This window comes from Mugil cephalus, chromosome 14, assembly GCF_022458985.1.
Source record: "Mugil cephalus isolate CIBA_MC_2020 chromosome 14, CIBA_Mcephalus_1.1, whole genome shotgun sequence".
NCBI classification, from domain to species: domain Eukaryota; kingdom Metazoa; phylum Chordata; class Actinopteri; order Mugiliformes; family Mugilidae; genus Mugil; species Mugil cephalus.
The window spans coordinates 20,168,114-20,193,475 of NC_061783.1; the positions used below are offsets into that span (position 1 = coordinate 20,168,114).

At 42.8% G+C, this 25,362-nt stretch overlaps 1 protein-coding gene across 3 annotated transcripts in view; it reads left to right on the top strand.

Moving 5' to 3' along the window:
* The window catches only part of pvrl2l (PVR cell adhesion molecule related 2 like), a 309,617-nt gene that overhangs the window by 60,736 nt on the left and 223,519 nt on the right, over positions 1-25,362 (top strand). The gene's annotated exons all lie outside the window — the stretch shown is intronic.

The window sequence follows — 25,362 nt, forward strand, 5'->3', positions numbered from 1 at the left end:
AACTCATTCACATTCATTTTATCCATGAAATCAGACCACCGTCTTTCTGTACCCATTATCAGTCAGAGGAAGTACTAGGTGATGTAATCTGCAACTTTCTAGAGGAGTGATTCCAAAAATATTTAAATTTTTGAGGCAATCCTTGTGAAACCAAATCCAGCATTTGTTCTTATGTTTAAATTAAAAAGATCTTGTCGAGTGACGTCTGTAGAGTGTTGAACGAGCCTCCTCTTCAGTCGCCTTCAGTTAAAGCCTGTTGAAGAAACAGGTTCGAGAGCGGCTGCTCTAGTACAGAGCAAGTCGACAAGATCATTGTTTGTTTCACATCTCTCACCAGCAGCGGATGCGGATACTCCCTTGAACTCCACGATGGAGGTGGAACGGCAAATAAGAAAGCGCCATCGAGTCGTTTCACGTATGTCATGTGTGTGTCGACTTGAAAAAGGGAAAGGAAGTGGAGAAGATGAGTGGAATTTAAACGTAAGAAGCACAAGAGGAAGATGTTGTAACGGGCGTAAGTCAAATGTTTCGAAAGTCGCGTCCCAGTTGGTTTAACAAGCCGGACGGGTGTAATAATTCTGACACACCAGCTGGGAATCTCTTTGTTTTGAAGGCAGTGAAGCACAAACAGCTGCAGTGAAAATGCATCAGCACATGTGCGATGTCTGCTGGGTAATTTGACACCCTGCAGTCGACGGCGGAGCAAAGTGTTTAGTGAGTGAGGAAGCTGAGGCGGCCCTCAGACGGCGGAGGAATAACACGCTGTGACTGTGGTGCTGGGCCCGGTGACCATACCGCACCTCATTACACACGATGCGCATGCTGACAGGGAGGCTGCGTTGCATGATTGTGTGCCCCATTTATTACTGGTGTTGTGTTGTGTTGTGTTTGGGGACGTGATTCTATTTACGAGTTTTAAATGAGGCAATTTTAATGCTAAGAGTTGCTTTGAGGTTGGGGTACGACTCCACGACGTTCTCTCACAGTCTCACTGTCCCAACTCTCTCACGGCTTAATGTTACAGGATAAACAGAGGAACATACACCAATCAGCCATAACATTATGACCACTGACAGGAGAAGTGAATGACATTGGCCATGTTGTGACAGTTAACTGTGTATACGTACTGTTCAAGTCCATTGTCCATATCTGTTTCTGCATTTTATCTCTAAATTCTTTATTCTGATTTATGTTGTTGTTCTTTTACACTTTCATCAGAATCAGAAAAGACTTTATTGCCAAGTATATGTGTACATACAGGGAACATGCCTTGGTGTTTGTTGCATGAAAAAATATATAAAAAATACAGAATAATTTAAGATAAAAACATATACACGCTAAACTCTTGTTATGCTTATTTAAGTGTTTGCCTTGCACCATTGCATGTGCAAGCAGTGGCCAGTAAAGCTGATTCTGATTCAGTGTTGTTCTGGGAAACATTTGGACCTGGCGTTCATTCATCCCACCTCATGGGGCATTGACACTCCTTGATGGCATCACATACCATCAAGGACTTAGGAAAGTGGTCATAATGTTATACCTGATCGGTGTATCATATTGCCACATTAATGAGATAAAGAGTACTTGCGCGCTGATGCCTTTTCCATTGGTTCTCCGTGTACGCACGTGCACGCGTGTCCAGAAAGCGAGTGTGCACGTATATTTCCCTTCCTACAAACCGTGTTCATGTACTACAGCGGTGACAGGAAAGCACACAGGAATGACTGTTGACAAGCTCCTAATTAGCAATCAGAACAAGATGCCTGGGCTGGAAAAGAGATCTTTGTTTCACAGCGACACACACACACACACACACACACACACAGATACTGTTTTCCCACGTCGCAAAGCGCTTCCTGAGCTCTTCAGGGACCTGCTGTCACTGATGTGGAATCTGTATTTAGAGTGTCACACTGAGCTGTGTGCGAAAGGTTAGGGAACACACACACACACACACAAACACACACACACAAACACACACACACACACACACACACAGACACACATGGACGTGCACAGTCGGCGTGCAGGCCCTGGTGATGATGATGATTGTGATCATGGCTGGCTGATGCTGGAGCTGTTTAAAGAGGCCTGTCATTTGGCTACAGCTGTGATAATGACACCCAGGTGCTTATTTTAATGAGGTGTGAGTGTTTTACTTTTTGGATTTATTTAGTTATTTCTTTTTTTTTTTTTTTTTTTTTAGTGAAAGGGCGAGCAGTGAACGTGACATTTTCTGAAACTAAAATGAAATAGTCTTGTCTCGAGGGTTGCTTGTTGAATCGACGATGTTTGTGTCGTCTTGAAGTAGATTTACTGCTACACATTGTTAAGATAAATTGTATATTTATGAATAATTAAAACTACCGAGGGAGTGAGATGCGATGCAAATAGAAACTATATCAAAAACACAACAACAAACAAAAAACAAATAATGAAAACTAGGTGACGTGGAAACATCCATTACATTCTTACCAAACATGCCCTTAAAACATGTTTCTATTCCTGTCTGTGGTTTTCATCACGTAAATTGAGTTTTTTTTTTCTTCTTTTTTTTATCCGACAAAATTAAATCAACGTATGGTGAGGAAAGAAAATAACCTGAGGTGGAGCCTGAATTAAACTACCTTACAGATGCGGTTGCTAGGAGATGCTCCAAAGTCTCTGCACATAACACTTAGTTAAAGTTTGATTCTGGGTCATGTACAGGTTAGTTTTTAACCTCAAAATAATCCGAGCGAAACCAGTTCAAAGTATCAATTTAATGGGTTAAATGAAGCTCAGGTAAGCCGGTTAGGCTGTAATTAGAGATAAGTGAAGGGTGTAAACAGGAACTTCTGCAGCATTATTTAGAGTTACAAAGTAAGAACAAAGTCTGAAATTAAAGTTCCTGCTGGGAGGCTTTTAAATTTAAAGTGACTTAAAAGACGTGCTGGTCAGTGAGCGTTCAGAGATGGCGGGATTAAATGGGTGGAGATGTGGGCAGCTGCTAAATGTGAGCCTTACCCTCGCTGCTTTATTCTGAGCCCAGTGCAGACAACACCGATGAGTCTGACTGACACAGACGTAAAATGCAAGCTAAACTAGGAAATATAAAAAAAGCATCACCTCTGCAGCGTTTCGTCTGTATGGATTTCTCACTCCGTCTTCAAAGAGGACATTTGTCTGAGGTGTCAGGGCCGCGTCTGAAGCGGCAGAATTTCGATGTGGTTTAGTCTTACTGTCCATTTATTTATCATTTCCTGCGTCTGATATTGAATTTTCTGCTCATTTAATGATTAATATTTATTATTTCATTCATCCTGTTTTGTGCTGTAGAAGTAGAGTAGAGTTGTAGAGTAGTTGTTTTACTATGACCACTAGTTGTTTTGTTGACTTCCCTGCTGTGTCATGACGCTTTCAGCTTCATGTCGACTGATCACATGACAATAACAACATGGCCGCCTCCTAAGAGACAGGTGAGGAGCGGAGGAGAGGAGTGGGTCGTTGCAGAAATGTGTGGAAATATTTCACTAACGATGAAACTCATACTACAGTGACATGTCAGTCCTGAAATACAACTTAAGTACTACTGCATCAACAGGGGGTCTGCCACCCACAAATATAGATTTCTCTAAATACACATTACCATGAATCCACCATGTTTCAGTAAAGGGATAAATGGAGGCAGAAGACGTTCTCTTTCAGGGTGAAAAGCGATACAGGTGCATCGTTTCACATACAGAGCGCCACACTAGACCTGTCAATCTAAGCCTCCTGTCCACAGTAGGCCCCGCTCCCTATCGCTGCTGAGCCAATCAGGTAAAATCCCAGAAGCACGCTGCAATATTAGCAGAAGAGAAGCTAACAGAAGCTCACTCCCTGTGTATTATTTGAATAGCTTAATATTAATTGTAGAATGATAATAATAATGTGTATTCATATTTGCTCTAGGCTGAGTTTAATAGAGAACACATATAGTAGGTAGGGGGTCCCTACTTAATGTCTCCATCAGTTTGTGGGTCCTAGGCCTGAAAAAACGTTGCAGACTCCTGCTGTTGTACACAGAGAAGACTTCAGAGAAACACATGGCTACACTATCCCATGTTACAACACACGACTGATGGTGCTGAGCTGCACCCTGTTTTCATACAGGCTATACACAGTATGAAGCACGCGAGCTGTCTGTTCTCAGCATATGGATTCAGGTCAAGAGTATAGTTTTATTTGTTGCAAAGCATGAATTCCTGCTAAAACTGTGCAACCCGTAGTGACTTTGATTGAATTTTAACAGGGAGATGCGGTTTAGAAGCTCAGGGTGGTGCCTCCGACTGTGGCGTCAAGGGGTGTAGTGTTAATGGAGCTGCACCAACCGGACAAAGTGGCCACACTTTCAATGTATTTAACTTTAAACCAGCTACAGACACCGAAGTCACTTTTTTGTACCCGGCTACAACCGTTTGAGGAGCTGCAGTTTTTGGTACTTTCAGGTTGGCTTTATTTTTCTGTCTGATGTTGAGTTACATTTTTCTCACATTAAAACAAAAACACAGAACTTTTAAGTGGTAGCACTGGGAGATTTCTTTTAGTCTGAACTGTAAATGAGCTTACTTGTTGTGTTAGTGAGGTGTCACAGTCAAGCCGCCACAGCAACCACTTTACTGAAAGTGGAACTTAAAAACGTGAACTGGAACTGAGAGAGTTTTAAACAACCACAGAACAGGCGGGTCAGGAGGAAATGAAAGGAGAGGGAATCCAAACAAGCGAGAGTCAGGGAAGAAAAGGCAAGTGAGAAAAGGGAGAAGGTAATCCACAGGGGTGGAGGTTACAGCGGCAACAAGAGGAGATTTAGGAGCGTTCACCGATGACGAGCTACTGTGGACAAGCGTGCAGGGGCATTCTGGGAAACTGTAGGAAACAGAGGCACGAGGAAATTTGTGTCGCCTGCAGACACGAAATGAGAGAGACACGAAGTGACAGAAGGAGGAGAGGCAGAGTGCGTGTCTGAAGAAGTCTCAATGAAATGAAAAACGACTCTCCTTTTCACCTTGTTAGCCGGCTCTTTGTGTAACAGCACGTGCCCTCTAATATCGTCTTCCCTCGTAATGAAATATCATTTCATTTTTAATCACGGCCCCGGATTCTTATTGGCGATTTTAATGGGAAACCAGAATGTGCAAATTAAAGGGTAATAATCATAATAAAAAAGATATGTTCTGTGACATGCTGGTGGCTCTCAGGTGTCTGCAGCTCAAAAGATGAGCGACTTCAAAGGGATCTGGTTCTGATTGTCTCTTTAAATTTGTACCTGGTGCAAGGTTAGTTTAAAATCTTTCATTTTTATATAGACCTTGTTCTCTTTGTTCTCTGTAAGTTGGAAGATGGATTGGAAAAAAACATGATTTAAGACATTTTCAAGACAAAAAAAAAAAAACAAATTGACTGGACAAAGCTTTTCAAACAATTCAAATGAATGAAACACCCTTCTTTAACATAACTATACACAATTTGGAAAAAAAAGGCTTGGTTTTTTGTTTTTCGCAGTTTAACAACTGATAATAGGACTTTTTTTTTTTTTTTGGCTCAGAGTCAGAATCTCTGCAATGCATTCATCAGTCTTATAAATCTGACTTTGAATCTGAACCGTTTCCAGAACCTGAATTTCTTTGCTGAATCACTTTTAGCTGCTTGCCTCTTTTTCAAGTTGCCGCTACAGGTTGTGAACACTAATTAGGCAATCACTTACTAATGTGGGGCAAACAAAATCTGCTTTTAGGTGTTTGACTCTCCTTCTCATCCGTTCATTACCGCCGTAGTACGTGTAAAAAGGTTAGATGTGAACAGAATTTAAAGGCTCATTTAAGGTGACAGAGACACCGTACGTACGCTGGTGAGAGTCGTTTCTACTCGTGGGATCGTCGCTCAGCAACAACGCCAACCAAACGCTAGTTGGCGCTGTCTTTCTTGCTGTCTTTTTCAACAAAGGCTTAAATTTCACCAGGCGGCAAAAAACTGCAGTTCATCGAGTGGCCACTTGAGGCTCCAAAAGGGAGCATAGACTCCCAACTTTACAGCGTTATTAAACGTGTGTTGGTCCCAATTCTAACTCATTTGTTTATTTTTTATTAAGGTTTAAAATTCTGCACGATTAAGGGCGTTACCCCTTTGCTTTGAGTGACAGGTGGTAGCCTGAGCTAACAGGTAGCAGGAGACATTACAAAATGTTTCATAAAGCTTAAAACAAATTTATATTTCAGAAAAGCAAATTAACAAGACGCAATAAAGACCTTTACAAACAGCAAAACAAATTTACGTGAATAGCGCTAGGTACAACGTGAGTAGCACTATCGGTTAGCGGATGCTAACAAAGCTCTGTTTCAAAATGAAAAGTTAGCAGTTAGTTTGAATTTGTTTCACCGTTTAATTTTTTTTCTGAAATGTAAATTTGTATCGGGTTGTAAATGTGTTATGGTAATATAATTTTGTTTTATGATGTGTAAAAATGTTTCATAAAATGTAAATTTGCACATTTTGTAATGTTGTTTGCGCCTCCAGGCCACCGTAGGGTGGAGTAAAGCTCGAACAACATGGCGACCGCCGGCTCCGCCCACTTTAGGCTTTATTTTTTTGAGGTTCAGAATCTATTGGGTGACGTATTTACACTTAATGGATTTCACCCAAGATGGGTAATTTATTATACTTGTGTCAATATGACACCATGGGTACAGTTAAATTCAGTTTGCTGTGTGGATTTAAATTGATTCAAAATTCAAAATGTGACGGTTTTAGATCATAGAAGTAAAAACATTCATTTTCTTATGGATGTCACTAGGATGGATGGAGGGAGAGAAAAATTCAGAGAGCGAGAGAAACGAGAAAAGGAAATTAGGGGGAATAAGACAGTGTGAAACAAAGTGGATGCACATGGCGCCGCCTTATTATGGGAAAAACGAAGGGATAAAGAAAGGGACTCAGGTAGAGCGAGGTCAGAGCGGTAATGCCGATAACGAGCGAGGGGGGGCCGGCGGCTCGCTGGGCGGGGAGAAGAAAGGGGAGAGGAAAGTTGTGGGGAAGGTGTCAACAACTCTCCTTAATGAGCCAAAGTGATGAAACTCCGGAGAGAGCATGAGGCAAGAAAGAAACGTGAATGAGATGGGGGAGACACGGGGGGAGAGCGAGGGGGGTGAAACAATGAGTGTCATGTGGGGCGGGGAGGAAATACGAGACGGTAACGGAACACTGAACGGATGCTGAGAGGGGAAAAGGGCTCGAGCGAAAAAACTAAGCAAGAAGAAGGGAAATAGGATACAGTTGCTGAAGTAGGTTTTTTATTTTTTGGAGATCTACTCTGCCTAATACAAGTGGGTCTGACTGATGAATAGAGACGGGAAAGAAAGGAAATACACGACATCCTTAGTTGCCTCTTTGCTTCCCTGCCTTTATAGAGACAGATAGCACGTTGTGTCATTCCACAACATCATTAAATCTCCATTTTTCTGCCGAAATTGTTCTTTTATATTCATCCCTAAATATTTCTCAAGTACAGGTGGATGTGTGTCCTTAAAAAAACGGGGGCCTATTTCTGCAGCCAAAAGATCCTGATGATAGTTAATAGCTTCAATTTCGATAATATAGCCTAATAGGTTTCACTTTCTTGTCAGCAGTCATTTGGTAATAGTAGTCATTACGCTGTCAGCTTGCCTGCTCTTACCTCCCTCGGCATTTGTGCCCCACAGCCTGGTACCCGCAGGTACCGAGCGCCGGCAGAGCGGTGACCACGTCGCGGGCGGCGTCGCTTTATGACAGCCTGAAATCACCAACCGGGCCCTGACACATGCAGGGATTGGGCTTTGATAGATTTTTATATTGATTTTTGTCCCCCCGATTCCGTCTGTGCTCCGGCTCCTCACTCCTCCTCAAGTTAATGGATTCTTCGAGCTTTAACTTTGCCACAGCTTGGATGATGGCTCAATCCGCCGGTTCAAAACAAGATCCCGTGTAATAATATAATACCTTAAAGCATTGGTCTTCAACCCCGAGAGGCTCCGCAAAATATTTGGTTGATCAGACGTTTTTTATATATATATCTATATATACAAGTTTAAATTTCTTTAAATGCACATTAATGTGAATCCAACATATTTTAGTAAAGGGCTAAAAAAGCAGCCTCAACACAATCTAGTCCTCCTTTAGGGAGAGGCTCCTCCCCTATCGCTGCTGAGCCAATCAGGAGGCCCCATATTAGGCGCCAAGATCCTATTCAGTTCCCAGGTGAAATCCCAGATGCACACACTGTAGTTTTAGCAGGAGAGAAGCTAACACTGCATGGTATAAATATATATGTATATATACAGTATATATATATATACGGCCGGATGTTTGCTTTCCATCAGTTTGGGGTTCCTTGGCCTGAATAACATTAAAGGCCTCTGCCTTAAAGTGTCTTCTAATGTCTGAAGCCATTTCCCGAGCCGCAGAAGATGAGTTTTGTTTTGTTTATACGCCTAATTGATTTCCGTGCTGAGAGATTTTTGCCCCGGCTCTTTACTGTCCTGATACAATCAAATGGAGTGTGCAGTAAAGCGGGTGATATCGAGCTGAAACTGAAAATGTGCGGCAATCGCCGTACATCGGCACCAAACATCGAGATACAATATGGTGATTGTATTGTTCGGGGAGGTCTCTGATGAAGTCAGCCTCGGTGAGCTGCGCCGGTCTGGCATTAATTTCACTCACTTTCAATTCAGCTGATTCGATAAGTGTGTTTTCAACAAAATCGGGAAACTTATACGAATAAAGAACTCAACTTGTGAATTATTAACCGATGAATAACAAATTCACCGCGCGCTACGGAGGAGTCCGCTGGACCGCTTTGCTCCCGTTCACGCTTTGTTGCTGCAAGTTTCAAGGCTACATTCAGGCGCCGTGAATAACAGGCCGCGGCGTTTGGAGAAATGGATCTTTGAACGCCTACAATCCCGTAACAAACTCCATCTGAGAAAGAACAATTAATGACGATCAATAACTCCTGAAGAGCTGCTAAATGGAAGTTGTAGTGCGAAAGTTTAATAAGTAGAAAAACCGTGAGTTGTGCTCGTCTAATATCACACACTGAACTGTTGAGGTAGACCCATCCAGTGTTTAGCAGCTAACACCTTGTGACCATTCTGCTTCTGTGTAAATACCTATACTAGATATTTATATTTATATTACTTTCCATTCAATTTTATTCCATTCTGACTTAAATTTAAATTATGTTTTCTTTTTACTACACTAAGCACCTTCCAGAGCCTCAAGCATAAAAGTCTGTTCTAAAGTAGCACAGTATTACAGTTCCATGCATGATGACGCTAAAAAGACATAATTTTGATCATGTTCATAGTTTTGTGTGCTCTCATTTCGAATTAGCAGTAGATTAGATTAGTTAGATTTGAAGACCTTATAAATGTCTTTAACAAATTTCATTATTGCTGATATTGGTTGAAAGCATAGACTGTAGTAGGAGCAAGTAGAGCGCCCCCTGGTGGTTGACTGCAGCTCAACCTTATGTTAGTGGATGGGACTTTAGTCAAACTAAAACACTAAAGTATTTTTTCCCCCCAAAGATTATGTTATTTTAGGTAGTTAATAAAAGCCTGATGTGTGTACAAGTATCCATTTTTCTGATAAGTTTTGTTTTAGTTAGTTATTTGACATCATGTGACATCATGATGACTACAAGTTGCAACTTGAGAAATCTCACATTCAGACATATCCGTACCAGATTTCATTTTGTTTTTGAGGTGTAAAATAAGTAAAAGAACTGTCAAAGCAAAGTGGAAGAATCTAAAATATGGTGGTTTCTTGTTCTTAGTATAAATACTGCACAAAAAAACTTATAACTTTAACTTAATATAAGGAGCGACAGTGATTTGTTTTTTTCTTGCATGAGTGCAATAAAGTATTGAAGCTCCCAAGTAAATAGAAAAGCATCGTTAAGTTTTTGGTTACTTAGCTTTAAATAGTCATCAGTGTCATAAATCAATAATTTATGAGAAAATGCATGAATTTAAAAACTGTGTGATACAACAAGCTGTCAACAGATTGGTCTTTTTTTTCACTTGCAGGAGAAATGAAGCTTCAAGTACGTTCAGGTCAGATGTAATTGCAGAAGTGCCCATATGCACAGATGACAGATGTTTATCTGATAAACATCCTCTTTAGTTATTTTTTTTATTTATTTATTTTTTCCTACGGGAGCTGTCATCTCTTATATACAGTATGTCGACTGAAAGGAAGCTAGCTTTCCCTGAGCAAGTCTCTCCACTGCTTCTAGCATATTAATAGAATTTCAACAGAGATTCAGATCTAATGCGCTCTGCCGGCAGTGTATCAGATTGACAATCAATAAGTTCAAGTTTCACATCACTCGGAGCCTGGTCGTATCACGGGCTGAAGGGAATAAGATCCAAGAGCGTGTTACATTTTGAGGCTTTAAAATCGTCCATTCATCTTGGGGAAACTTCCCATACGGCGTCGGCAGCGTGGATGTTTATCTCCGGCAGTGGCAGGAAGTAGCGCAACGGAGAAAGAGTTCAAATGGAGGCCTTCAGGGGAGGCGTACATTCAGTTAGTGCCGTCTCATCAGCGAATGCTTTGGTCCTTATGGCTTTTTCCGCTCGTATTTGAATTTAGTCATTCATTCTGATTTATTTTGTTTGTTTGTAGCTGTGTGATGTGCCAGGTCTGCGTGATCAGTGTATTTCAATAATCCAACAATCTGGTCTTCCCTTAATAAAAATTTAATTTGATATTATCAACCGCTTGGGTTATTTCATTTTCATCTCTAAGAAATCACATTACATATGAATATGAATAATACAAAAGAGAAAACATTCCTGTTTCGGATTCATTTCAGCCATTTAATCTTCTGTAATATATATGATAAATCCACTATTTCGCCAACAACCACCCGATGTTTGAGGCAAAATAAGCAGCCCAGTGACAAGTTGAAAACATTTCTTGTTAAAAAAGCAAAAGGCAGTTTCTTGTCAAGTGTCTAGCATTCAATGTCAGCCTACTCAGACAACCCTCCACAACCTTCCACACACAAAAAAAGAAGCTGTAATTTATTTCAACGTGAGTGTGTATGTCAGAATTTTTATTTTTTTTTTAGTTTGTTTTGGTGTTCTGTCTATAAAGAGCACCACTGTTGAAATTTTGATTTTGATTAGTTTTGACCTTGTTTCCTGCATAGCATAGGCTCTCAGGCCAGATGTGGCCCCGGGGCTGTTTCACTGTTTCATGCCCAGGTCGGTGCAGCAGAGTGTGTTGTGTGGCTGAAGTATAACCCAGAACTCAACACTTCACAGAGTGTGATCGTAGGGGATGCGCTTACTCTTCTACTACTACTGCTCAAGTGTGAACTGTGTGAGGAACACAGGAGTACGAGCTCAAAGGCTGCAAGGAACGTTGCATCAGAAAATGTTGGGGGAAACTCTGGGGAAACTCTGCCTGCAGCTATTTTCGTATTGATGTAATGCACTGTAAAAAAAAAAAAAAAGAGAAAAAGAAAATCACACTGTCCAAAGCATGACAAGCGTAATTAGGAGAGGATGTGATCTCTGAGCATATAGTAGGGCCAGTCAGTGTAGTTTAGCTCAATTAAGATTTTGGTTATGATTAAGCAGCAGATTTGTGCTAATGGGGGTGTTTCAAGCAAAGTCAGGTGAGATTTGTGTCAGAGAACTCCTGACTGATCCTGACCCCCAAACTGATGGAGAGACTAAGTAGGGACCCCTTATGCACACCTAGCAGTCGCACCCTACTGTTGCACATGAAATAATAATAAAAAAGTTCAATAAATAGCGGGGTGGACCTGCCGGCGGGTGTCGTACATCGGAAGTTGTGACGTATATTTTGAGCGACAAAAAATTAAACACATTTTATTTTAATGTTACAAGATTGCCATGAATTCAAATTTAGAATTATATTTAAAAAACTAACGAACTAAAATAAAATATATTTGAATTAAGCACTCGATAGCAAGGAGTATATGTGCTTTAATGCACTGTGGGAGTTCAGTGTTTTTGGTTGATGTTACAACCATGCGTGTGAGTGGTGTGGCATTCATGTCATTCAGTTGTTGTGTAGCTCTTGTTCGTTCCCTATTGAGTAAATAGTTGCCACTATTCTGAGGCTCCGCTTTGGAGCTGTGGGTTGCTGACCCCTGACCTAGATGAATAGTCGTCTGGCACACCAATTAACATATTTCGCATATCTTCTCTAGAGATTAGACAGCAGAAACCCAGCTATGAACTAAACACTTTCCATATTGTTAAATAGAACATGTGCACTGCCTGCGTGGACCTCTGTATTGTTTAAAACCAACTGAATATGACTGAAACAAGTCTAGTGATTAGCAAAGCAGGAAAACAGAAGGATTCTGGGGCAATACTCACTCCAAACTATAATGCTCGCTTCTGGAGTTGATCTGTTGTGGATTTAAATACATTTTTGAATCCTATATGAATCAAGCTAAAATAGGATTTGAATTACTGGCAAGACATTATTTCCTCCAAGGCACTAAATGGTCCTGGTGTTCCAACAGACTTACGTGTTTAATATAGCAACACGATGGGTAGAGGTAAGCCTCAGCTTGACATGGGTTAAACTCCTCTATTTGAACGAAATCACTCCAAGTTATTCAGAAAGTCTGGAGCACCGACACCGAGCTCTTTTGAAAATCAAATGTGCAAATACTCTCGCCAAGCACTTCATTAGGAACACCTGTACACCTGCTTGTTCATTACAATTATCTAATCAGCTAATCATGGCAGCACTGCGACAACAGGAGCTCTGGTTCATGTCGCTCTGATTGTTGATGGCTGAGTTTAGTCAAGAGCAAAAACGGGCAGCGGTTCCTCGGATAATCGCTCTTTACTAGCAGAGAAAAATCTTGAGGCAGATGGACTACGGCGGCAGAAGATGTCGGCCAAGAACAGAAATCTGAGGCTTCTTTGGGGGGGCTCCACCAAAACTGGGCTGTTGAAGGCTGGACGAAAGTAGCCTGGTCTGATGTTGATTTCTGCTGAGGCTGCAGATGGCGGGATCAGACTTCTAATACCGATCAGTCGTCAGTCCAATTCCATAGCTTATCTGAGTATTACTGTTGATAGTGTTTATCCCTTTATGGACACAATTTAACCAACTTCTACATTGGGTACCTTCAGCCCAGTAATGCATCATGTCAGTCTGGTTTCCTACTAATTTGAGTTCAGTGGGCCCAGTCGGTCCAAATCCAACTCTAGTAGATTCCGATCATGAACGAGAGTCTCGCCAAATTGTCCTGGTGATACAACAGGCTGACAGTTCTCGAGACAAACAAAATACTAGGTGTTAAGTCTGTCTGTTTGGATACCTAAAGAGATGGCATAGTGACTAATAAACTAGACCTGTGGAGTCTAAGTGACTGGTTGAAACTATGGTTGAAGGTCCTAGCCCTCATGAAATCAGTTCTGCATTCTTGCATTAACATAACACCAGCTTTCGTGAGGATAAATGTGTGAATGTTTTGTTCTTGCTGCATCCGCCGCAATCAGACAGTGTGTGTGAAAGAGTAAGGGGAAATACAGTCGTAAGCAGCGTGACTGACCTCAGTTGTTTCAGCAGGATAGGAGGTGATGCGGGGCGTTAAACAAACACACACCCTTACTGAATCACACGCCACAGCTGGTCAGTTCGTCTCAGCCGGCGTGACTGGAATCGGAGAGGGAAAGGCAGGGGAAGAGATTGGCTCAGCGGAGGCAGATTTTAAATTGTGCCACACTCATAGGACCATGTCAGAGCCTTATACGTGATGTAGGTCAGGGCCAATTTGGCTGAGATAGACCAGGTTAAAACACACATTCAGCACCTAACTGTCTTGTTTGTCTCAGACACTTTCCTTCATTTATTCCTCGTTGACTTGGTCATGCACACTTGTGAATGGACCACTCCTGAATAGACCCTTCATGACCTACGTCATAATGTTAGCTGGAGGCAAAACAGAGGAAAGCTTGAAGCGAACACCTGTGTCAACCATGAAAATGTCTTCTTGCTGTATTTTTTGGTGCTAAAACCGAAAAATCAAAAACACTAACTTGAAGTTTTATCACATACCAGCCACTGCCAGTCGTAGACAAGTTTGGTTGAAAGCGATTAAAAGAAAAGTGAGAAGTGAGACAATCAACAACAACAGGCACACTTCATATCAGATAATGTCAATATGTAATGCATCATCAGGTTCAGCCTGGATAACATTGTGACTGAAATTACGTTAAGTTAATCATTATTTGGGGGATTTTTGTTAGAGGTTAATGCTAATGCTAACCGCTAACACAACATTAGTTGTATGTTTCAGGGGTATCCAAGCAGAAGTTGCATTTACTACATTACCCTCCACAGTTATTCTGCTTACTTGTAATATCTTTGTTGGAGAGGCTTCACTCGATAAAGACAGACCAGACTTGTCCCCTCTGTGTCCTCCTTTGGTCAAATCGTCCATCCAGTGAGTGAGAGTGCAGGGGTCGGTGAATATATTCCCATCAGTCAGAGTCAACTTCTTGAAATAACGCTCAGGGTCTGAGTGGCAGCGAGTGTATGAATATATTCTCTAAAATATGCGTTTTCCTCGTCCATTCCAGCTAAAACAGTCTATTGAAATGTGCTAACCAGCATTTACAGGCTGTACTGTTTGAGATGTTTTGCCTCCAGCTAAGCCCCGCCCCCCCAACAAAGTCACACTGTTTACAAACTTTGAAGGGGTCTATACTCTGAGTATGTGAGACAATCAGACCATGACTGTACTTTAGAAATGTGAAAAACATTTTGTCAACTAATATTTAAACGCACCTTTAGAAAAACAACGCTGTGCCTTTAAGAAGTAGTCTTTAAGTCGGTAGTCTTGGGTTGTTGTGTATGTCTGTGGATGTGTGCTGCCAAACCAATGGCATGTTGCAACAAAAAGTTACTGTTTGTACTCGAGGTGCAGCAGATAAATGACTAACAGCTAAAACATAATTTCAGTGGCATGCAACCGTGATCTTCTCTGTCTTGAAATGTCCAGTGTGGATGGATATATTTGGCTGCATACATTTTTAATGTAAATACCCTTGAGCTTAAGATGTTTCATCAAGGTTGTTTCTGTCTTTTACAAAGCCAGTGAAAGGGTTTACACCTACAGCCACAGATATATTTTGGTCGTAGACATTTTCTTCTTTCTCATCTTGTTAATTTTCTTATTTTTCTCGTAATACCTCTGGGAAGTCCTGACCTCCCCACTTTGAAACCACCACTACGCATATATACACTCGCTCGCTAAGATTTATTGAAGTGACAAGGTTGTTTTTCACTGCAACAGTGTTAATAGTAAAACCACTTATTTCACAGCAACCACGACTGAGGTCTGGGCTGTCAACCGCAAGCACCGGTTCCATCTTCCTGTTGTCCTCTTCATTGCTTTAGCGTCAGAAAGACCGACCGCGGATTCAGTTCTACAGTAAAAGGTGGAGGCCGTTAAAATCTTAATCAGTTTCTGCCTCGACACAAACCACAATCTTGCTGCAGAAAACGGCACACCAGCCAAGTTGACACCTACGATGTCATTACGATGCACAGTTTGTAGAGGATTTCACCCTGAGAGGTGTTTATACTCTTTATGTTTCTTAAAACCGTAATGATCAAGTACAGGGATTTACACCTAGCTTCTTTGCTTCGGCCGACCTCGTATACTTTAATTATTAAGTCTCTTTACTTGCCAGAAATACTGCTGAGACCACGCCGGAACGGAGTAGTACAGATAGCTTAATAACAGTGTCTTTTCAAGAGTGAATCAAACGGCAAGAGAGAGTTCAAACGGCAAAAAAAAAAAAGAAGCCGTTTCCATCACTTAAAACGTATCACAGCTCCCGCTTGGTCTATTGAGGCTGCTCTTAGTGCAGAAAATGTTATCTTTGCCTCGTCTGTGATGGATTCTGCTCTCTGTAGTTGTTGATTGCTCCTACAAGAGGAGAGTGCTCGCATCCCTTTTGGAGGAGCTGACGCCAAGAAGAAGTGATGTTTACCGCCAATGTTCAAGATAAGTGGGGAAAAAAAAAACAAAAAAAATAAAATAAAAAACAAGTTGCCATTAGATTTTATGATCTGCTTCACAATGTGGGTGTTTTTGCAATTTATCCATGTGAAGAAAAATTGATACTGAAGTGCAATAAATCATCATCAAATCCCACCCCCCCAAACGCCCTCCTCCTTGCATCCACTTTGACAAGTGCTTGTGGATGGAATATTTTTCCTCTGAGGCTGACATGAAGCGTTATATAGGAAGCAGGGCAGATGTCATCAGATGAACCAAGTGCATAGTTCGCGTCTTCAGGCCTTTAAATGCGCCGAGAGCCTTTCAAATCTCCACAGAGCGTCATTGTGAGTGGATTGGCTTGATATTTGTTCACTGCTGCTGCCTGACCTTGTGGTTCGGTCTGGAAGTTTTCCAATTCGTGCAAACCCCCATGTTTTCTCCACTTGTATGTGTGTGTGTGTGTGTCAGCTGCAAAGCATATGCTTAGATAATGCTGTTTGACACTTTAAGCTGATGTTATGTGCCTCCTCCACAAGCCATCATATTATGTTACATAAAATATGATTACAAGCGGGAAACGGTGCCGTTGCACCGTTACTTTCCCGCACGTAACCTGTTTGTTGGCACCCACAGCTGAAATCAAAACTCCCACAGATACAAAGACGCATTTTCAGACGAAGCAGGCTTTTTGTAACAAACTGGTTGCTTTTACTTTACCAACTATCCTGAAAGCCCTCCATTTAATTTGTTCCATTTTTTGAGCATTTCATGAATTTGGACAAGAGAAAAACCAAAGAGAGAAGGCGTATAATTGTGGATTACTAAGAACTTCCAACGATGAGAGAGGAAAAAAGAAAGTTAAACCAAAATACCTGGGATAAAGGAGAAAGAAAACTTGAAACCAACTAACCATGGTCACGTCCACACGCACAAAGACGATCCAATTTTCCTTGGCGTCATGTCGAGTACTTCTCCCCGTAAATGTCAATCCATTGCGAAACTACATCTAGTTGTAGAAAGGCTGTAGTAAATAGCCCAGGCCAATGGGTGGTGCTGTTTCTGCAAGAGACCTCAGCAAAAAAAAAAACGACCCTAATCCTTTTAAGCTCATGGTAGTGGTGACAGTATTGGACCTAGCCACCCAAAAAGGGTCAATTGACTAGAGTAGACCACCATTAATGTTGTTGTTGTGAGACGTTGAGGGCTAGAGGGGGCTGAGAGTAAAACCCACCCAAAAATCAGATTTGTGCAAACATGGCTGGAGAAACAGAGGCGATCTAAAGCAATACGAATAACCCAGAGTGCATTAGAAACCTATGCAGCAGGCGGGTGCTCCTCCCACCCTCCAGGTATTGTGGAGTGTACGTTGTATTGGAGAGCACCTTGCAGCTGTGGACTATTGATTCTAGAGCTTAAGTCTGGCAGCAGGTCCTCGCACACGGTGTTTGACTAGAGCTGGTTTGCTCAGACACACTTATCTCTCAGCTGCTGCTCTCCAAATGCAAACACGCCTCATCGTCCTCTGGCTCTGTGCAGCGTACCGCCAACCAAGTGTGCAAATGAATGTTTTATGTAATTATACTTTTAATCTGGGGCGTGCGGAGGGTAAAACAATAAAAAAATTTAAAAAATTATATATTTCTCAAAATGAAACTGGAACGCCGTGCTCGCTGTACGTACAGTGAATGTGACACGAGGTCGATATTTTTTTTCCTCGTGTGCGGGCAGACGCACACAAACCGAGGACGAGCGCACACGCGAGCGGCTCGCCTCTCCCGAGACCCCTCTCCGCTGCGCTGTCTGCGCGTGGACTGAGAAGAGAAGTTGCCAGATGTGGCTGCAAATGAACAGCTGTTACTCGGCTCTACAGCTGCCTCTCTTGTTGCCACGACACCCTTGTTGTTGCCTTGGTGACCGGAACCCTGTGCAACATACGCTTTTACATTGGGGAGAATCCTGCCCTGTGGAAGTTGGGGTTAACGCCCCCCCCTCATCACTCTCTCCACCCCCCCTCCCGTGTCAGTCCTCGTTCCTCAGGGAATCACTTTGATTGGCGTGTGCTGGAATTATAGATGCTGGTCGTGTTGAGTGTGTTTTGTGTGTGTGTGTGTGTGTGTGTGTGTGGGTGTTGGGGGTGTAAACTTGCTGGCGATGTAATTAAGTGCATGTTCTGACAGTGAAAGTGTGAAATTGGAAGCATTATAGTTGGATGGAGGGAGAGGCAGCAGCATCGTGAGGGAGAAATGAAGTAATGAACATTCTGGCAGGGAGGCAGAGTGACTTACCGACTGGCTGATGAACTGGCAGACAGACCGAGAGCCGCACAGCGAGCTCCAGAAATACACTTTTATTTTAAATGCTCAGGGTTTTTGTTTTTTTCCAGCATTAATTATCCTCGAGCCACATCACCTGACCTTCGTAATGTCAGTGTTCAGGAGGAGGTTTCTTCCTCCAGCCTTCGGCTCAGCCATGTTCTCGGTGTCTGGTGGGAATCGTTCTCTTTGGGTCATCCTCAGTCAATATTGGATCAGGTTTCTTTCTGGGCCGCTCCAAGAGGATTTCCTTTGTTTGAGATCATTTTAGGAGATTTACTTTGAAGATTAGGGGCCATTGTCCATCGCTCAGCTTTTACCGTTTCTCCTGGCAGACGGCCACAGTGACGGTGAGACGTGACGATGAAATTGCAAATTCCTTTTTTTTTTTTTTTTTTTTACGACGACAGTGGCAAGCTGCCCGGGATATGAAGCATTAAAGCCCCAATCTACTTTACCTTTGTGTGAGGATCTTTTCATCGTTAATCGTATGCACGTTGTGGAATCATGAACAGAGATATCAGTCAGCTGCGGAGTTTATTTTAACTTCATTAATCGTCTTAGCTGCGTGCACAGCTTTTCTTCAGGCTGTTACATACTCGCAACTTTACTTTGAGAGTTCTCACAGCGGGAAGATCTTTTTTCTTGTGTGGTGTCCAACAACTATTCTGTGATTGGTCAGAAATTGGATGCTAGCAGCTATGAGCTCCCCAGATCCTAATTTTTGCAGCCTGGTCTTGTCTGGTACCGTCTTATCCGGGTACGTGTCGTGGGGGCAGCAGCTTCAGCAGGGAAGTCCAGACGGCCTTCTCCCCGGGCCACTTCCACCAGCTCCTCCGGAGGAACCCCCAGGTGCTCCCACGCCATGCAGGAGATGTAATCCCTCCATCGTGTCCTGGGACGGCCTTGAGGCCTCCTTCCGGTGTGATGTGCCTGGAAGACCTGCAGGTGTCCTATAGGCACCCTTACCAGATGGCCACCCTCAACTGAATCCTCTTGACGTGGAGAGGAGCTCTTTGTGGGTCCACCACCCACAGGAGCAGCATGAAGGGTCCAATGTGGATTGGGGTGGAGGGGGGGCTTTGGCAGTCTGATCCTTGGTTATTGAAGGTAGCTCTTGGAACATGGCCGATAATGCCTCCTGGGTAGAGATCTGCCTACTGTGTGTGGGTACATGCTGAATGGAAGGCGCAATCCAATGATAGTAAAAGGAGTGTCTCTCTTCTGTGTATCTCACACAATTGTTACTGCATGCAACATATGCTGGGGGACTTCTCTGGAGTTCGCCACTTGAGTTTCTCATGAAGTATGAATTACCAAACCAGAAGGAACTCGGTTCTTGTTCTCGCATCCCTAGGAGCCACGACTAATTTCTTGCTGAGTATGTAACGAGCTTTAGTATGCACAGATGAATATATAAACACTTTCACAGTTTACAGTTTCATGCAGATCAGCAGTTGGTATTTGTCAGTTCTCTTCTTTCATGGTCAGAAGGTTCTTGTGAAGAGCAAAGTGTAAACATTGAAGAGTTAAATTAGCCCTAGCCCTCACCTCTGGCCGTGGGGCCACTGTGGGTTAGGTGGAGCACATTGGGTTAATGCTTGGATCCTCGTGCCGAAGGGTCCTTGAGCAAGAGAGTGGGTAGATGTTCTGATGTGTACTTCTAATCATGTCTCAGTGGCAGTGAATCTGCTTTTTTCACAACGTTATTGACAAAACTTTGGCGAAATTCCTTCCATAGAGCGAGTTGGAGACGAAGGACTCAGATTTTCAACACTGACTCAGACTTTGTTGGAACAACTCGTTTCTCATTTCTATCTCCATGTTTCTGTCTCTTTTGGAAACAGCACAGAGGAATAATCAGATCTTTCATTAACATGGTTATTATTTTATTTTTTTTGTGCCTCTGCTGGTCTTATATTTGCAGAGTGGCGTCCAAAGAGAGAGAAAAATCAGACAATCACAGCGAAGAGAACGGAGTCTGGCTGGGCCAGAGTGACTGTGCCGTATGCGATTGTCTGGTTCGGTTAAATCCCTCAGAAGGACACGCTGCTGCCCTGCAGATCACCCCAATGATGTTGTGATCGAACGGTGTTCAATCTCCCCACGTGCATCAAAGTACACACACAAACACACACACAAAGGATGCGGCACGTAGCGCACACAATGCTGGGAAATAGAAATACCAGCCCCCACATTTATGCTCATGATGCACCTGGGAGCAAATATGTTTGCATATACACAGAATCACACACACGACAGGCAGCCTAGGTGCATATTGTCGTGATTGGAGGGGTGACGCATTCCTCTACGAGGTGTGTGTGTGTGTGTGTGTGTGTGTGTGTGTGTGTGTGTGAGATAGGCCAGGATGAGGCAGATGGAGATGGGGGCGACAGTGGGGGGAGAGAACAGAGAGCTGAGAAACACGCAGCACAGCAAATCATCCAGTGTGTGAGACGCCTGTATTCAGAGGAGACAGCAAAGCAAATTACACAATCCACGCACCTGAACAGGGCTGGATTGAATGGAATCAACACGATGCATCAAAGCAGAAAATGTTTGCGTTTATTTGGTGAAAGGTATAGTCTGATCAGTGGTACATGTCTAAGTAACATCCACACACATGAATGCCAGGTTCATAAGTTTCCCAGCAGAACACTGCTCCTTTCAGTGGTCATAATGTTGTGGCTGATTGGTGTACATCACAGTCTTTTTCATCGCGTACGGCTAATGGAGATGTCGTAGGGTCGAAGGACACCTCTGACGGGGCTAAACAGCTGGACGCAGGTGAGTCGTAGCGACTAAATGCTCTGGTTATACCTGTTGTGAGCTCAGCAAACAGACAGACAACACCAGATTAGATCTTGACTTCGCGGGTCTCTAAGCCACACACGGCTACGAGGGATTAAAAAAAAAAAAAAAAAAAAATGATTTCCCTGGAGTAGTCCTAAAGGTGGAGTATTAAGTGAAATTGGATTCCAATCTGTTCCCGTCTGTATCCACGGATGTTAAAAATACAGCCCACAGCTTTAAAAACGATGGTTAAGTCGCACGCACCTGATGCAGCTTCCGGGCAGTTAAGACAAACGCTGTGACATTAATTGGTGGCTGCATTTCTTTGGTTATATTCTGTCATTCTATCAACAATAGACATGTGATGACATTCGTGTTAGTTTCATCACCAGCTGTTTTTATATAAACACATCTGAGTAATTCTAACATTTGTGCAAAGTGATAATTATTATTATTATCACTTTGATAGTTATTATATATAATGACTAGACCAGTCAGGTAATGGCGTGCATTCAAGTCAGACAGAAAATAATGTTAACCCAAAGCTGCTCCTCTAAAGTGAAGTCAAAGCGAGTAGAGCTCCCCCTGGTGTCAGGCTGCGGTATGGGACATAAGCTCCACCCCCTACATATTAGCGGATGGGACTTAAAACATTAAAAAACGCCTCAAATGTATATATATAGATTTTTTTTTTTCAATAACCGTTTCTGTCACTTTAGGTAGTTAATATAAAGTTGATATTTGTTCAAGCGTCATTTTTTTCTGAAACACTATGTCTTAGTTATTTGACACTATAGAAACAGGACGTGACATCATGATGACTACTGGTTGCCATGCCAACTGCTCCATGAATGGGCCTGTACGACTATGACATCTATTATTTTTATTACTATTCTGTTACCATTACGCTGTGATACTGCGAGTAGTTTTAAACTTCTTTGTAAGTCTTTCCACCATTTATATTCTGCGGATATGTGTATTGTAGATTAATTATGTGTCTACTCCACTGCGAGCCAAGGTAAGGAAGTCTACTTTAATATATGCACCGATGGTGTGTTTGTTGAATGACAATAAAGGAAGGAAGTCTAAGTCTCTTATCCAACATTTCCTTTCCCCCGAGGAAGGAAGTGGCGACGAGTTCTCCATATTTATATACAGTCTATATTGGAACCAAACACGTAGAAGGCATATTATTTCTTATTGTGCAGGTCACGAGTCAATAAAAGAAAGGTCTACAAAAAGAAATAGAAGCCTAATAAATTTGACAGTACATGACGGTACATTTGACAAACATAAAACAACACATTCATCTTATTTCTTATGTTTTTTTTCCTGACTGGAGGCATCCTGTGAGTTTGCAGAAGAAAAACATGTAAATCAGGATGTCAAAGGTTGTCAGACTGTCTCATTTATTGCAGATGGAAACATAATACTGCGCCAACTTGTAAAATCACTCAATTAACGGAGAAATTTCATCTTCACGTGTCTCACTTACGCGATTTATTTATTAAACTTTCTCCAGTTCAAGCCTTGAGTTGGAGAGTTTGTTTCTTTTCTTTATATCTTTATCGTTTCGTCGATAGTTTTTGGGGTTTGTCTGTTGGATAACACAAGAAATATAAAGGCTGTAGGTAGGTAGCGGGGGCTTGTAATTGTGTTCTTTTTTTTTTGTTTTTACTATGTTCTGAGGCGAAGTGGAAACCGCCAGCCTCGGCAATTCACTGAACCCGAGCTCTTTAATGACCCGATGAGCCTCAGTCTGAACACACACACTCTCGCTGCCACACTCACACAAACTACGAGGCATCTCCCTCGTACCCTCGCGCCTTGTGCATAAAATCAATTTCCATGTGAACAAACTATGAATTTATTGGCAGACACATTCGGAGAGGAGTGGGATTTAACCGTTGTAACTTGTGGCGTTTCTCACAATTGAATTTCGTTGTTGTTTTGTCTGGAGGAAGTGCCCTCAGCACCCTAACGCTCATGAGCGTCATGTATTTGGCTGCACAGACGTGGTTTACTTGGTTCTAATACAAACCCACCTACTCATCATCAACTATTTATATTTACACTTATTTACATTATTATTCGGAGCTTGTGGGTTAGGAGGGTGAATGCGTTGGGCTTTGTTGTAGGCTGTGAAGCACCAACAGAGCTCTCATCATAGTATTAACTACACTGATCAGCCATAACATTACGACCAAAGGAGGACAGGGCAAGTAAGTGACATAGAGAATAGAACAGATAAACATCGACAACTTTGTGACAATTCAATGTTCTGCTGGAAAACTTTAGGAACTGGCATTTATGTGGATGTTGCTTAGACATGTAGCACCCACCTAGACCAGACCGCATCCCCCCAACCCCACCCCACCCCACCCCACCCCATAGAAATGACACTCATTAACCAAAAAGCATGTAAGAAAGGAAACTTGTAGAGTTTCTTCAAGATGTTCTGCCGCTCATCTGAGTAGCTTCTTCAGTCCTCTGAGACTGGTGGGAAGTTAAAGTTTAAATAGGATCATGTGGGTGTAGCCCTTCAAAAAAAGCTGCTTGACTTTTGTAACAACCGGGAAACTGGCGCGACTAGTGTCCATTAACAGCTGGGTACTTACCTGTCGGGTAACAAAATGACTTCAAGAAATTCTGCAAGTCTACAGGTTGGCTTTCTTAAATGCTGTTCACAGACAATGACGGCAGGATGCAACACAAGGTGTTGACCTGGCCTCCAAATTCACTAGAACCCAAACTGATCAAGAATCTGTGGGATGATCCAGCATAGAGGCCCAACACGGAGGACACCCTCAGAAGGTCCATGTCCATTCTCTGATGAGACACAACTCTTTCAGAGGCTACAAGGGAGACCTACGCAATATTCGGTCATAATGTTATGGTTGATCCATGTATAGGCTCGTAGAAATCTGGTGACGTTTTATCGGCGAACATAAAACAACAGGCGTCTTATTTCATGATGTTGTAGCTCCGCTGTGAGCTTGTCCGGCTGATGACGAGTCCTATACTGAGATATTAATTCGGAGAGTGGGGGGGTTGTCAGTGTCGTCTCATTTGTTGTTTATACGCCCCCCACCCACCATCGTGGGCCTTGGACGCAGCTCGCAGGAAAAGCCTCTGGGAAGTGTTTTTGCCGCGTAAAACATCTCTGCAGTAAAACGATAAGGTCAAGTTAGATTTATTGGAGAGTTCCAGTTTTTATCTCGGATTCACGAGTGTGTGTGTGTGTGTGTGTGTGTGTGATACAGTATATTCTGGATCTATGACCCTGTTGTGCAGGTTTCAGAGAAAATCCTTGGCTTTTATGAAGTGACCAATTGTATTTCACCTTTGCGACAGTAGAGGTGGCTGCATCGGGATGATTGTCCAATCATGCGGTGGTTACTTTTACGGAGGTGAAGGTTGCAGAGGACGGGGACGACCCGTTCTTCACTGCATAAGCGCATTAACAAGTGGCTGCGAGTGGAAACAGAGACGGTGTGTGTGTGTGTGTGTGTGTGTGTGTGTGTGTGTGCGCCGAAGGACCTTCTGTTCTGTAATTAGTTTTTCCTGTGGTATGTTTTCCATCTCTCCGTCCCTCCTCTTTCACTCCATCCATCCCTCCATCCATCCATCCATCCATCCGTGCAACAGATTGCAACGGTGATTCTGGAAATCCGCAGGATCAGGCCACTGACACACACACATGCAGCCATATGAATGTAATCACGCCGGCAGTAGCACACGGCAGGAGCGACGCCAGCCAGGGACGAGAGAAAGAAAAGATTTAGGTGTCTTTATAATCTGTGTGTGTGTGTGTGTGTGTGTGTGTGTGTGTGTGATCCCTCAATGGGGCGCAGCAGCGGCAAGCTATCTAATTTTCAGGACTTAAAGCCAGCTTGATTTCACCAGACGGCAAATCTCTGAGTGTGTGCGAGTGTGTGTCTGTGACTTATCGACACATGGTGAAGATAAGCCTGTGGGCCACGGTTGGCTGTGATTCTACTCTGATCCCCCCCCTCCACCCTTTGTGTTTGTGTGTGTGCATGCACACTTCGTACGTACATCTGGATGTGCCCGTGTGCATATTTTGTAGTGTGTAACGCGTCCCCCCAGAGTTTCCTCCACATTGCACATCGCTGCCTCTTCACGCCACGGCTCGCTCTCCCCCTCTCCCCCCTCTCCCCCTCT